The following is an 11,858-nucleotide window of genomic DNA, read 5'->3' on the forward strand; positions in this document are numbered from 1 at the left end:
AAGGGGAAGCGGGGCGGGAAGAGACGCCGCGCTGGAGCAGCCGCTGCTACCGCTAGGCCCGGCGGCGGCGGAGCCCTGCGGCCGCCAGGGAGGGGAGGGGAGGGTGCCTTCGGCAATGGCGACGGCCCGGGCCGGAGGGGAAGCGGAACAACCGCCGCCGCTGCGCGTGGCCACAACCCTGGAGGAGGGCGACGGCGGGGAGCGGGGCGGGGCGGGGCCAGAACTCAGCACCCCTCCCGCCAGAAGCCGGAGCTCCCCGGGGTGGAGACGAGCGCCACCTCCCATGGGCAGGCCCGCGCGGGGGCCGCTGGGAGTCGTAGTTCGGTGATAGACGTTGCTTTTATTCCTTTGGTAGTCTTTGTATTGAGAGGAGCAGCCAGTCCCTCATTTAATTCAGCACTGTCTCCAAGCAGATTTCTGCCGACCGAAGACGCTGACAGACGATTGCCGTTATACACATCTGCTCCGCGACATTTGTTTCTGGGAATTCATCCGTTATCCATTTTGCTTTTTTGCTTACAAATTCTTAAATTTTGCTGCTAAATTAAGTCCCATCTTCTTGCAAATTAAGACTTCCCTATTTTATCCACGGAGGAGTTCATCAATGTTTCACTTATTCTACAAATATTTGAGTGTCTAATATGGACTAGACACTGTTAAGCATCAGAAATACATGGGTGGGCCAGGTGCAGTGGTTCACGCCTGTAATCCCAGCACTTTGGGAAGCTGAGGTGGGCGGATCACCTGGGGTCAGGAGTTCGAGACCAGCCTGGCCAACACAATGAAACCCCGTTTCTACTAAAAATACAAAAATTAGCTGGGCCTGGTGGCGCGCATCTGTAGTCCCAGCTACTCGGGAGGCTGAGGCAGGGGAATCACTTGAACCCAGGAAGGAGGAGGTTGCAGTGAGCCAAGATCGGGCCACTGCACTCCAGCGTGGGTGACAGAGCCAGACTCCGTCTCAAAAACAAAACAAAAAGCACAAAAGAAATGCAAGGTTGAACACGATTCACCAAGTCTTTGTGGAGCTTATATGAAGACATAGTAATCAAAGTGGTCACACCTGGTATAAGGAAAAACTTGGTGAGGTTACTTTGGATAGGGTAGTCGGAGAAGGCCTCATTAAGGAGGTGATACTTAAGGCAAGAACAGAAAGAGACAGCACCCAGAGAAGCACCCAGAGGTGAAAAGCAATACAGGCAGGAAAAGAAAGAAAAGGGCTTGCTACAGTCAGTCAGAAGCCCTGTGTAGCTGGGGCCTAGAACAAGAAGGCAGTACTATCAAGAAAACACTAGAGCAGACAAGACTCAGGTCATGAAAGATCCTGAATGCCATGGTAAAAAGCCTATACTTTATTAAAAGGCTTTTAAGCAGGGAAGTTATGTTACCTGGCTTACACTTCAAGATCACTAGACTGCAGTGTGGATAATGGAGTATAGAGATGCAAGAACAGAAGGGAAATAAAGTAGGAAGGCAGTAGAAAGAAAGAGGGATTGTGCTTCTCTATCAATGTAGAGCAGAAAACTCAATTGATGCAGAGGGTACAGGAGAGAAAGGAATCAAGGAGCAACATGGCACAGTAAGAGATAACCTGAAAAATGCTCTGATTATGTGTGTTTAATAAACACACAGAAACACTGGTAAACAGGACATTGTTTCAAAGGCATAGCTTGCAAGAATGAAAACAGAATGCTTCTGACAGTCTTCCAAACTTCACACTCAACCTGAAGAAGGGGCAGGAAACCAGAGTGGTAAGCAGGGCAGTGAAGCCATGGCTGTGTTGAGGGCACCTACTTATCTAAGAAATCTCTAGGGTTTTAACAGGTGCACAGGAAACTAAAGACAAGGACTTGGGCCTATACAAGAAATCAGGACTGTGATCCTGCATAGGACTGGAAATTCAAAGCGCTATACCCTTCAAGAACTGACTGGGGGAAAAAGACCCTGTACTAGCCCAGGGAGACGTACAGGACATTTGTTTACTTTGGCCTGCAGTGGGCTTGGAGGGAAAAAGAAAATTTTCCTTTAGAATTAATAACCTTTTAGAATTTTCCCTCACTAAGGTTTTAAAGTTCAAATTTGTCAAGAAAGTGGTCCCAGGCTGGAGTTCTGGGGGGCCTGGAAGAGACAAATACAAATCCTGACTGCACAGGTGTACCCTCAACCTGGGTCTCAAAGGATTTCACAGATTAAACAGGATTTCCAAAGCCAAACATGAGCACCCAAAATACAATATACCTGAGGAAATAAGCAACAATGAGTGAGTCAATAGAAACTACAAAGAATATAAGAAAACCCATACAGACTTTAGCTGCTAGAATTAATGGCTACAGAATATAAAATACGCCTATTTAAATGATTAAAGAAAATAAGACAGGAGCTAGAAAACATGAGCAAGAAACAAGATGCTTTTTAAAATTTATTTTATTATTATTTTTTTAATGACCAAACAGCTTTGAAAATGAATTAAGTAGGCCAGGCATGGTGGCTTACGCCTGTAATCCCAGCACTTTCGGAAGCCAAGGTGGGCGGATCACCTGAGGTCAGGAGTTCAAGACCAGCCTGGCCAACTTGGTGAAACCCCCGTTTGTACTAAAAATGCAAAAATTAGCTGGGCGTGGTGGTGGGCGCCTGTAGTCCCAGCTACTCAGGAGGCTGAGGCAGGAGAATCACTTGAACCTGGGAGGTGGAGGTTGCAGTGGGCCAAGATTGTGCCATTGTACTCCAGCCTGGGCAACAAGAGCAAAACTCCGTCTCAAAACAAAAACAACAACAAAAGAATTAAGTAGAAGTTCTAGAAACAAAGAATAATTGAAACCAAAGCCAATGTTTGGTTAAATAGCAGATTACACACAATTGAAGAGAAAATTAGTAAACTGAAAGACAGATCAAAAGAAATTACTGAGAACAGCCTAGAGACAGGAAAAATGAAAGCAAGCTTAAGAGACATGGGGATAGATTGTTAAGGTCTACCATACTCCTAATGAGAATTCCAGGAGAGAAAAGAGAAAAACCAAAAGACACAGATAATAATGAGATAGCCGGGCTGTGGCTCAAGCCTGTAATCCCAGCACTTTGGGAGGCCGAGACGCCTGGCTGATCACGCAGGTCAGGAGATCGAGACCATCCTGGCTTAACACGGTGAAACCCCGCCTCTACTAAAAATACAAAAAATCCAGCCGGGTGCGTGGCGGGCCAGTCCTAGCTACCGGGAGGCTGGAGGCAGGAGAATGGTTGAACTCCAGGAGGGCGGAGCTTGCAGTGAGCTGAGATCCCGCCACTGCACTCCAGCCTGGGCTTACAGAGCAAGACTCCGCCCCAAAAAAAAATAGTAATACACAATAATGAGATAAGGCTGAAAATTTCGGAATTGATTAAAGACAAGAATCTTCAGATTCAGGAAGCAAACTGAACAGCAAGCAGGGTAAGTAAAAGAAATTTCAAACACATGAAATGAAATTGCAGAATACCAGAGATAAAGCAACCAGAGAGAAAAGGCATTCTGCACAAACAACTATTACATTCACAGCAGATTTCACAACAGCAAAATGAGTTCCAGTCAATAATGATATATTTTCAAAGTACCAAGAGAAAATAACCAAGCTTAGAAGTGTACAACTACCAGCTGGGCACAGTGGCTCACACTGTAATCCCAGCACTTTGAGAGGCTGAGGTGGGCGGATCACCTGAGATCAGGAGTTCGAGAACAGCCTGGCCAACAATGGCAAAACCCAGACGGAGTCTCACTCTGTCACCCAGGCTGGAGTGCAGTGGTGCAATTTCGGCTCACTGCACCCTCCACCTTGCGATTCTCCTACCTCAGCCTCCAGAGTAGCTGGGATTACAGGTACCTGCCATTGCACCCAGCTAATTTTTGTATTTTTAGTAGAGATGGGGTTTCACCATCTTGGCTAGGATGGTCTTAAACTCGTAACCTCGTGATCCACCCACCTCGGCCTCCCAAAGTGCTGGGATTACAAGCGTGAGCCACCATGCCCGGCCGAACATGACTTCTTAATGAATCTTCATTGTACTCAAATTTGGGGCTGCTCTTAAAAATTTAATGTAAACTTCTTTTTGAAGCATCACTCAGAAAAGTAAACGTATTGTAAGTGCAAAACTCGATAAATTTCCATATGAAACACACCCATAAAAGAGCATTCAGATAAAAAGACAGAATACCAGAATCCAGTTCTCTCAGGAGAGGAACTTTTCCAAACTTTATTTATGCTAAGAGGTACCTTTAATGGAAACAGAAAACAAGGTTGGATGAACAAAGCTAATATAACTGAACACTTTTAAATTTTCTCAACATGAAAGGTACGATGGTAACAAATGTAGCATTAAAAACCTCCCATCTGTTTCGCTGTCGCCAGCTCAAGACAGAGCAGATCTGCCCTCAAAAAAAAAAAAAAAGAAATTTCCTTTTGGGAGACACCGTCTTGAAGGATAAGATTATAATCTACTTATAATTTTTTTTTTTTGAGACGGAGTCTCGCCTGTCGCCCAGGCGGAGAGTGCAGTGGCCGGATCTCAGCTCCTGCAAGCTCCTCGCTTCCCGGGTTTACGCATTCTCCTGCCTCAGCCTCCCGAGTAGCTGGGACTACAGGCGCCAGCCGGGCTCGCTAATTTTTGCATTTTAGTAGAGACGGGGTTTCACCGCAGTTCGCCAGATGGTCTCTCGACCTCCCGACTGGATCCGCCGCCTGACGTCACTGCCTCAGCTGGGTGCCACGCTGCCAGCAGCTTGCTTATTAATTGCATGAAGTACCGTTATTGTATTTTATTCTTGGTCAGTATCAGATTATGTTCATTGAGGTAGTATGTACGATAGTATTCTGTTTCCGTGTCGGGTTCCTCAATACTGTACCAGTTTTGTGTATGTATCACAAAGTTCACATACTGGTTATTAGCTAATGATGGAAGTGGACTATTTTTGTACTTAATTAATTTTTTTGAGATAGACTCTGTGGTTCAGGTTGCTATTGCCCGCATCATCGTGTGTCTTCCCAGGTGCTCGGCCCTTTGGGCATTGAGCAGGTGATTGATGCCCGCCACTTTGTAGTTTTAGAGCAATTACGCCGATTCGCCCGACTTCGGCGATTCGCTTGCCTGCTTCCTCAAAGCGCTGCAGGAAGTCATCGCCAGAAGGCCATTTATTTTTCTTCACGAATTATTAGTTTGGCGAGTACTTTCAAATTTAAATACCGGGATTTCAGTTTTCAACACAGCTTTGCCAGGCGACATGATGGGAAATCGTTTCAAATCTACTGGTCAAAATACCATCGTTCTAAGAAATGGAAGTTTGATGGGGATTTCAAAAGTCAAGGCTCTTTGATGGGGATGAGATTGATGCTCGAAGGCCGATCAGCCAGTGGGCGTTAGTAGAGTGCCATTGCAGATTGATTACCCAGAGCGATCTGCCTTCGTCTTCTACCTCAATCCCACTGCAAGCCTTGTAAGCGTACTTCTTTGTTTGAAACTTCAGAAAAATAGATGTTGGCGCCTGCATGCCGCAGCTCAAGCCTGCAATCCCAGCACTTTGGGAGGCCGACGCGGGTGGATCACGGTCGTGAGATCGGGAGACCATCCTGGCTAACACAGTGAAACCCTCGCCTCACTAAAAAATACAAAAAATAGCCGGCGAGGCATGGCCAGCCTGTGCTACTGTGAGGCCGGGAGGCAGGAGAATGAGGAACTCCGAGCATGAGCTTGCAGTGAAAGGAGATCCGCCACAGCACTCCAGCCTGGGCTTACGAAGACTCCCCGGCCTCAAAAAAAAAAAAAAAAAGAAAAATAGATGTTAAGATGGTGACATTTAATATAGCGGAATTTCTGATGCTCGACATTGCTTGCTGCTCATTGGCTGTGGCTCTACAGAAAAGCTTTATTATAAGCCGAGTTATTATATAATAAGGTAACTGCAGAAGGAACTTATGTCGAGATGCCGGTATACCCGGATTATCGTTCGGATTCGCGGTTTTGGTCGCTGCTAAATGAACTGCGGGCCCAAATGAGGATGCTGGTGAAGCCAGATGGCTCAATACCTGAAATAACGCAAAGCTTCCGGCAGGTTCACCACCACAATTTCAGGCAGGGTTATTAAATGTAGTTTTCTCATCAAAATCTCAGATTCTTTCGAAAACAGCGAGCTACCGACAGATCGGAAATTAAAACCGTTGCTTCATAGGTCGTACCGAAACACTTTCGAAAACCGCAGTTTCGCTCAGTACAGCGCTTCACGCTGGTCAAAGTGACAAGGAACAGGCAACAGATTTAGTCTCACTTCGAAACAGCTAAAGAAACAAACAAAATACAGCGAAATAACGAGAAAAGTCATTGATCGGTACCAGCGCGACACCGAAGAGAAGTGCGGGTAAGTATTCGGCCGTCCAGCCATTTCGGATAGTCACCAGGTCGCAGGAAATATACTATCGTGCGACCTTTGAGCCGAGAAGCCGAGATTCGGGCAGACAGAAAGTTCACAGAATTTCAGTCAGCGTAACAGAGAGGAGAGAATTACGGGAGGCAGAACGAAATAACAGAAGGTTCTTCATGGGCCGAGCGATTTTTCAGTATATGTTGAAAACTACTCGATGCCAGGGGAAAGAACTACCGTAATGAGCGTAACAGCAAAATTTCGTTGAGGCGCATCAAGGCGAGATGGAGCGGCCTCGTCCAACAATTCAAACCGCGAAAGCTCATAATTCTGAAATCATCCGATAAACAGAGATCCTTTACCAGTAGCAGGAATACTTCAGCTTCCGCTGGTTCGAACGCTGCTTTTAAGTTCTGCAGATACCCAGCAAAACCTTGCAACAAACCGGTACTTAAGTAAACTGGTTTTGGCAAACAAAGTCACAATAGGTTGTTGTTCAGCAGTTCCAGCAATTTCTGGTCTCCAATAAAATTACAGTGCTGGGTTAGCGATGGGGAAATCCATAATGCGAGAATCAATCAGTTAAACCACCAGAATTGCCCCGCGACGTAGAATCAACATGATCGGGCCGCGGTTCATCATCCAGCACTTTGAAGCCAGGTGATCACTTCGAGGCCTGTGGCATCAGCCCGGCCAACATGGTGAAACCCCGCCTCACGAAAAATGGGGTACCAGTTGCTGGTGGTACAACAATACCGCTGCCGAAAAGCAGGAGAATTCGCCAATGAAAGCGAGACGGCATCACGCACTCCGCCAGAAGAAGCCAGCAACTCGCCCAAAAAGAATAACAGTGTTACGTTCAAGCCACCGCATCCCCATGCGTTCAGTTCACCGGCAGTCGTTACTGAACTTCAAAAGATTAAGACCGCAGTGCAGATGAAAATGTTGACGGCAGATCAAACAGTTGCAGAAGATACGAACTTCGAAGATATACCGCAATAGAAAACCACCAAACAGATACAGCCGTTTACAGCAGAGCAGAAGTTGATTGACGAACCGCAACAGCCAGTGCGGCTGCCTTACGGAGTCCTCAAAGTGAGGCAGATGGCCGATGGTACCGATCGAAAACTTTCGAATGTACTATGCCCGGCAAAATCAACAGCGAAGATGCCGAAGAACATGAAGAAAATCATAGCAGTACATGATCAAATAGCTTAAAACACGATAAAGAAATTGAGAAAAGACAAATTAATAATAGAGGAGCGTATAAGATGACGACATGGTAATCACAGGTAACATCTCCCTCATCATTTCGTCTTCATTAAACATAATAGACAAAAAAATAACAATGTAGCAGCGTTATCGACATAAGATAGCATGAAATATCACAGACGACCACCTGCATCTGGGCACTGTATATGTCAGTGTTGAACCAACCCCAATAAAAACTTTTAAAAATAACCAAACAGGCTCACGCCGTAATCCCAGCACCAGTGAGGGTGCTAAAGGAGCGAGGTCGGGGAGTTCACAGCCTCGGCCAAACAGTGGCGGAAACCATCTCACTAAAATACAAAAAGTTAGCTGGGTGTGGCTTGTGTTCATAGTCTTAGCTACTTGGGAGGCTGAGGGAGGATTGTTTGTCTCCGATGACTTCCCAGTGAGCCGGGTGATCACCAGTGCACTCCAGCCAGGGTGATGGAGCAGACCTTTAATCTTGAAAGCAAGAGGCCGGGCCGGCTGCCGTGGCTCAAGCCTGTAATCCCAGCATTTTGAGGCCGAGACGGGTGGATCACGAGGTCGAGATCGACCATCCTGGCTAACACAGTGAAAAAACCCCGCCTCACTAAAAATACAAAACTGGCTGGGCGCAGGTGGCGGGCGCCTGTAGTCCCAGCTACTCAGAGGCTGAGGCAGGCGGAGAATGGCGGAACCCGGGAGGCGGAGCTTGTGAGTGAGCTGAGATCCGCCACTGCACTCCAGCCCGGCTACAGAGCAAAACCCGCCTCAAAAAAAAAAAAGAGCAAAGAGTTAGGTATGGTGGCTCGCGCCTATTATCCCAGCTCTGGGAGGGATAAGGGCAGGAGAATCGCTGAGCCCAGGAGATCAAGGCTGCAGGCACCATGATTGTGCCACTGCACTCCAGCCCAGGGATAGAGTGAGACTCCGCCCAAAAGGCGATAGTAGTGCATATAAAGCATAGTGAGATAAGGCTGCCAAAAAGCTAATGCAAAGCTACTCTAAAGAAGATAACATCAAGCTACTGTACTCTATGAGTATCAGCGCAGCTAATATGAGAATGATTTGAACCATGTCATGAGAACCCAGAGAATCAGAACATTTCCCTTGTCAGGAGAAGACTTTGTATGCAGCTATGGTTGCCTTCTGATGATTGAAGGATCCAATAAGGAATGAATTTATTGCAGACATTGTAAGCAAGAACAACTGATAAATGTTACAGGCTAGTACAGAAAGTTTTACTCATGAAAAGAAATAACCTATAATGGTAGATAGATCGATGACTCATAATAATGAGCCTCCAGTCACTGGAAGTACTCAAGCAGTATGCATACCTGAAAAAATACCTTGTTGGTACAGTGGTTTAATTTTACGGCCTCAAGGTCCCCTATGACTCACATGAGATACACCTTGACTTTTACAAGGAGTTCTTGTTCTACAGATTAACTGAAAAGGCACAACATGAAAAGAAAACATAAAGACTTGTCACTGTCAGAGGACAAAGGCATGCTTGATGTGATGGAAGAGCAATGCTGTTTGTTTGCCATTCCAGGTTTTGTATGGACAATCAAAAGGAAGTTATGTGTACATCCATACATGTACAATACAGGTCATGTATAATGCCCAGTGTATGTGGATATATGTGTGTGTGTACATAAATATGTATGTATATGTGGATATATATATGTGTGTAATAAATAAATATACATGTTATAACCTCAGGCCTAATTTCTGCTATGTATACACTTCTCACTTTTGGTGAATACTATACTTTTCTATAAAATAGTTTTTACCTATATTATTTTAAGAAATCATTTACTATTTTTTCCATTAACTTTTTTTTTTTTTTTTTTTGAGACGGAGTCTTGCTCTGTCAGCCCCAGGCTGGGAGTGCAGTGGCTGATCTCGCTCACTGCAAGCTCCACCTCCCTGGTTCACTCTTCCCGCCTCTCAGCCTCCCAGTAGCTGGGACTACATACCGCCACCACGCCTCAAGGCTTTTACTTTTAGTAGACTGGTTTCACTCATGTTAGCCAGGATGGCCCTCATCTCCTGACCTCGCGATCCACCCGGGCCGGCTCCCAAAGCTGGATTACAGGTTGGAGCTATTTGTTTTTTACTTTGATTGAGATTGCCAGCTTTCTTTCTGATATCAGGTCGATGTCATTTTGTTCAATATTATTTTATTCTTTACGTCATCGTTATATCTTCGCCGTACTTTCGAAATTCTTAGTGCCTGTTTTGTCATCAAACATCGATACCATCAGCCAGTAACATTATTGGTGTGAATACATTACGTAGCCTGCCCCAGAATACTTTAGTAGTTAAACCATTAACATGGGGCCTGTTTCGTTTTTCCTTGTGATCTTTAAAGGGGAATGCCTGTAAGCAAATTTTGACACGTTATGCGTTCAGAGAATCGTTTCACTTTAAAAATTTCCTCATTCGGTTTCGGATTAACATTATTTCGAACAGGCAGGCCTGCGCCTGATTCAGAGGCTCCCCTACTGTTCAAGGAATTCGAAGTTCGATTTCATGCCGCATCGGGCATTCACAGCATGCCGACCGCCGCCTTTCGCGCACCGCTCATCAACGTCATCACGAAACAAGCATGGAGAATCATCACAGTACGCAGCGTCGCAGTGTCAAGAATGTAGAGCAGTTCTCCTTCTGCCAGTACGGGCAGTTCTATTCCGCGGTGTTGTATATTTGCCTGCGGTCAGTTCATCAAACTATTTCGAGCAGACGCGTTATTTTGTCATCAAAAGCTAAAGAAACAGCGCATTTCTGTCCTCAACCTCGGTTCTCAACCGTCGCCCTTTCTCTCACGACACCCACCACCCCGACTTCTCAGCTTCCTTATGTTTTCATATGTTTGGTCACCAGAGTGCATTCAAAGATAGCCATACCAGCACTGGCGTCTGTTCATTTATAAAATTCATTATCTCTTTAATTACAGTTCTTCACCCCTTCTCTTTCCGAACCGAACTGCCGAAGCATCCGCGTATTGGCAAATAAGCTCACTGCGTCATGTTCTCCCACTCTTTACTACCGGAAATTGCGGCTGGCTCAGAGAATGACGTGACCAGGTTTCGACGGACAAAATAGTAGTGCTGCGTTCTCTTCAGCAGCTTCACCTAGTAGGCACGTAATATGTGTTTGTTTGCAGCCTTTGTCCATTACGTTCTCTCTTGCGCTTTGTTTTTCACCAGCCCGTACTGCTGAGTTTGTTCGCGCAGTGGCGCGATCTCGCTCACCGCGCTGCCTCGGTGTTCTTCACGCCATTTCGCCAGCCCGTTGCATTTGGGCAGAATGGGTTTCACCGCGCCGCCGCGATCCTCACTGCCTGTGCGGATAGTTGCTGCCGTCGGCTTCAGCGGATGTTTGTTTCACTCGGGATGTGGCGATTTGGGAAGATACTTATCACCTAGTAAATTTTGCCGGTGAGTTTTGCTTGTTGCATGATTGCTGTTTCTGGCATGTACTGTACTGAAAATTATTGGCTTAGGAACACAATCTCCAGCACTTCTTGAAGCCGAGCGTCAGAGTCTATGACTCCGACAACATGGTGAACCCCGTCTCTTACCAGTAACAAAAATTAGCTGGCTGGTAGGCTCAATCCAGTTGGGGAGCTGATAGCCAAAATCACTTGGAGGTTCAAGGATTTTCCTCTCAGCCTCCCAAGTAGCTGGGATTACAGGCTCCTGCCACCATGCCCAGCTAATTTTTTGTATTTTTAGTAGAGATTAGTAGAGATGGGGTTTCACCATGTTGGTCAGGCAGGTCTCAAACTCCTGACCTCTGATCCACCACCAGCCTCCCAAAGTGCTGGGATTGTGAGCTACCTCAGCCCAGCTAATTTTTCAATTTACCCACAAAAACAGAAACAACAATCATGCAGCAAAATAAAACTCACAGACAAAATTTACAACAAAACTAGGTGATAAAGTATCTTCCCAAACATCAAAAATACATCCAAGTGGGAAACAAACATCGTGCCACAGAGTCGGCCGCTGTGGCTCAAGCCTGTAATCCCAGCACTTTGGGAGGCCGCAGGACGGGATGGATCATGTCAGGAGGATCGAGACCATCCTGGCTGACACGGGTGAAACCCCTCAGCTCCCTACCAAAAATACAAAAAACTAGCCGGGCTTAGGTGGCGGGCGCCCAGTCCTGGCCACCGGGAGGCTGGGAGGCAGGAGAACGGCGGAACCCGGGAGGCAGATGCTTGTGAAAAGTGAGC

The sequence above is a fragment of the Papio anubis genome, chromosome 2 (assembly GCF_008728515.1).
Source record: "Papio anubis isolate 15944 chromosome 2, Panubis1.0, whole genome shotgun sequence".
In the NCBI taxonomy this organism is placed as follows: Eukaryota; Metazoa; Chordata; class Mammalia; order Primates; family Cercopithecidae; genus Papio; species Papio anubis.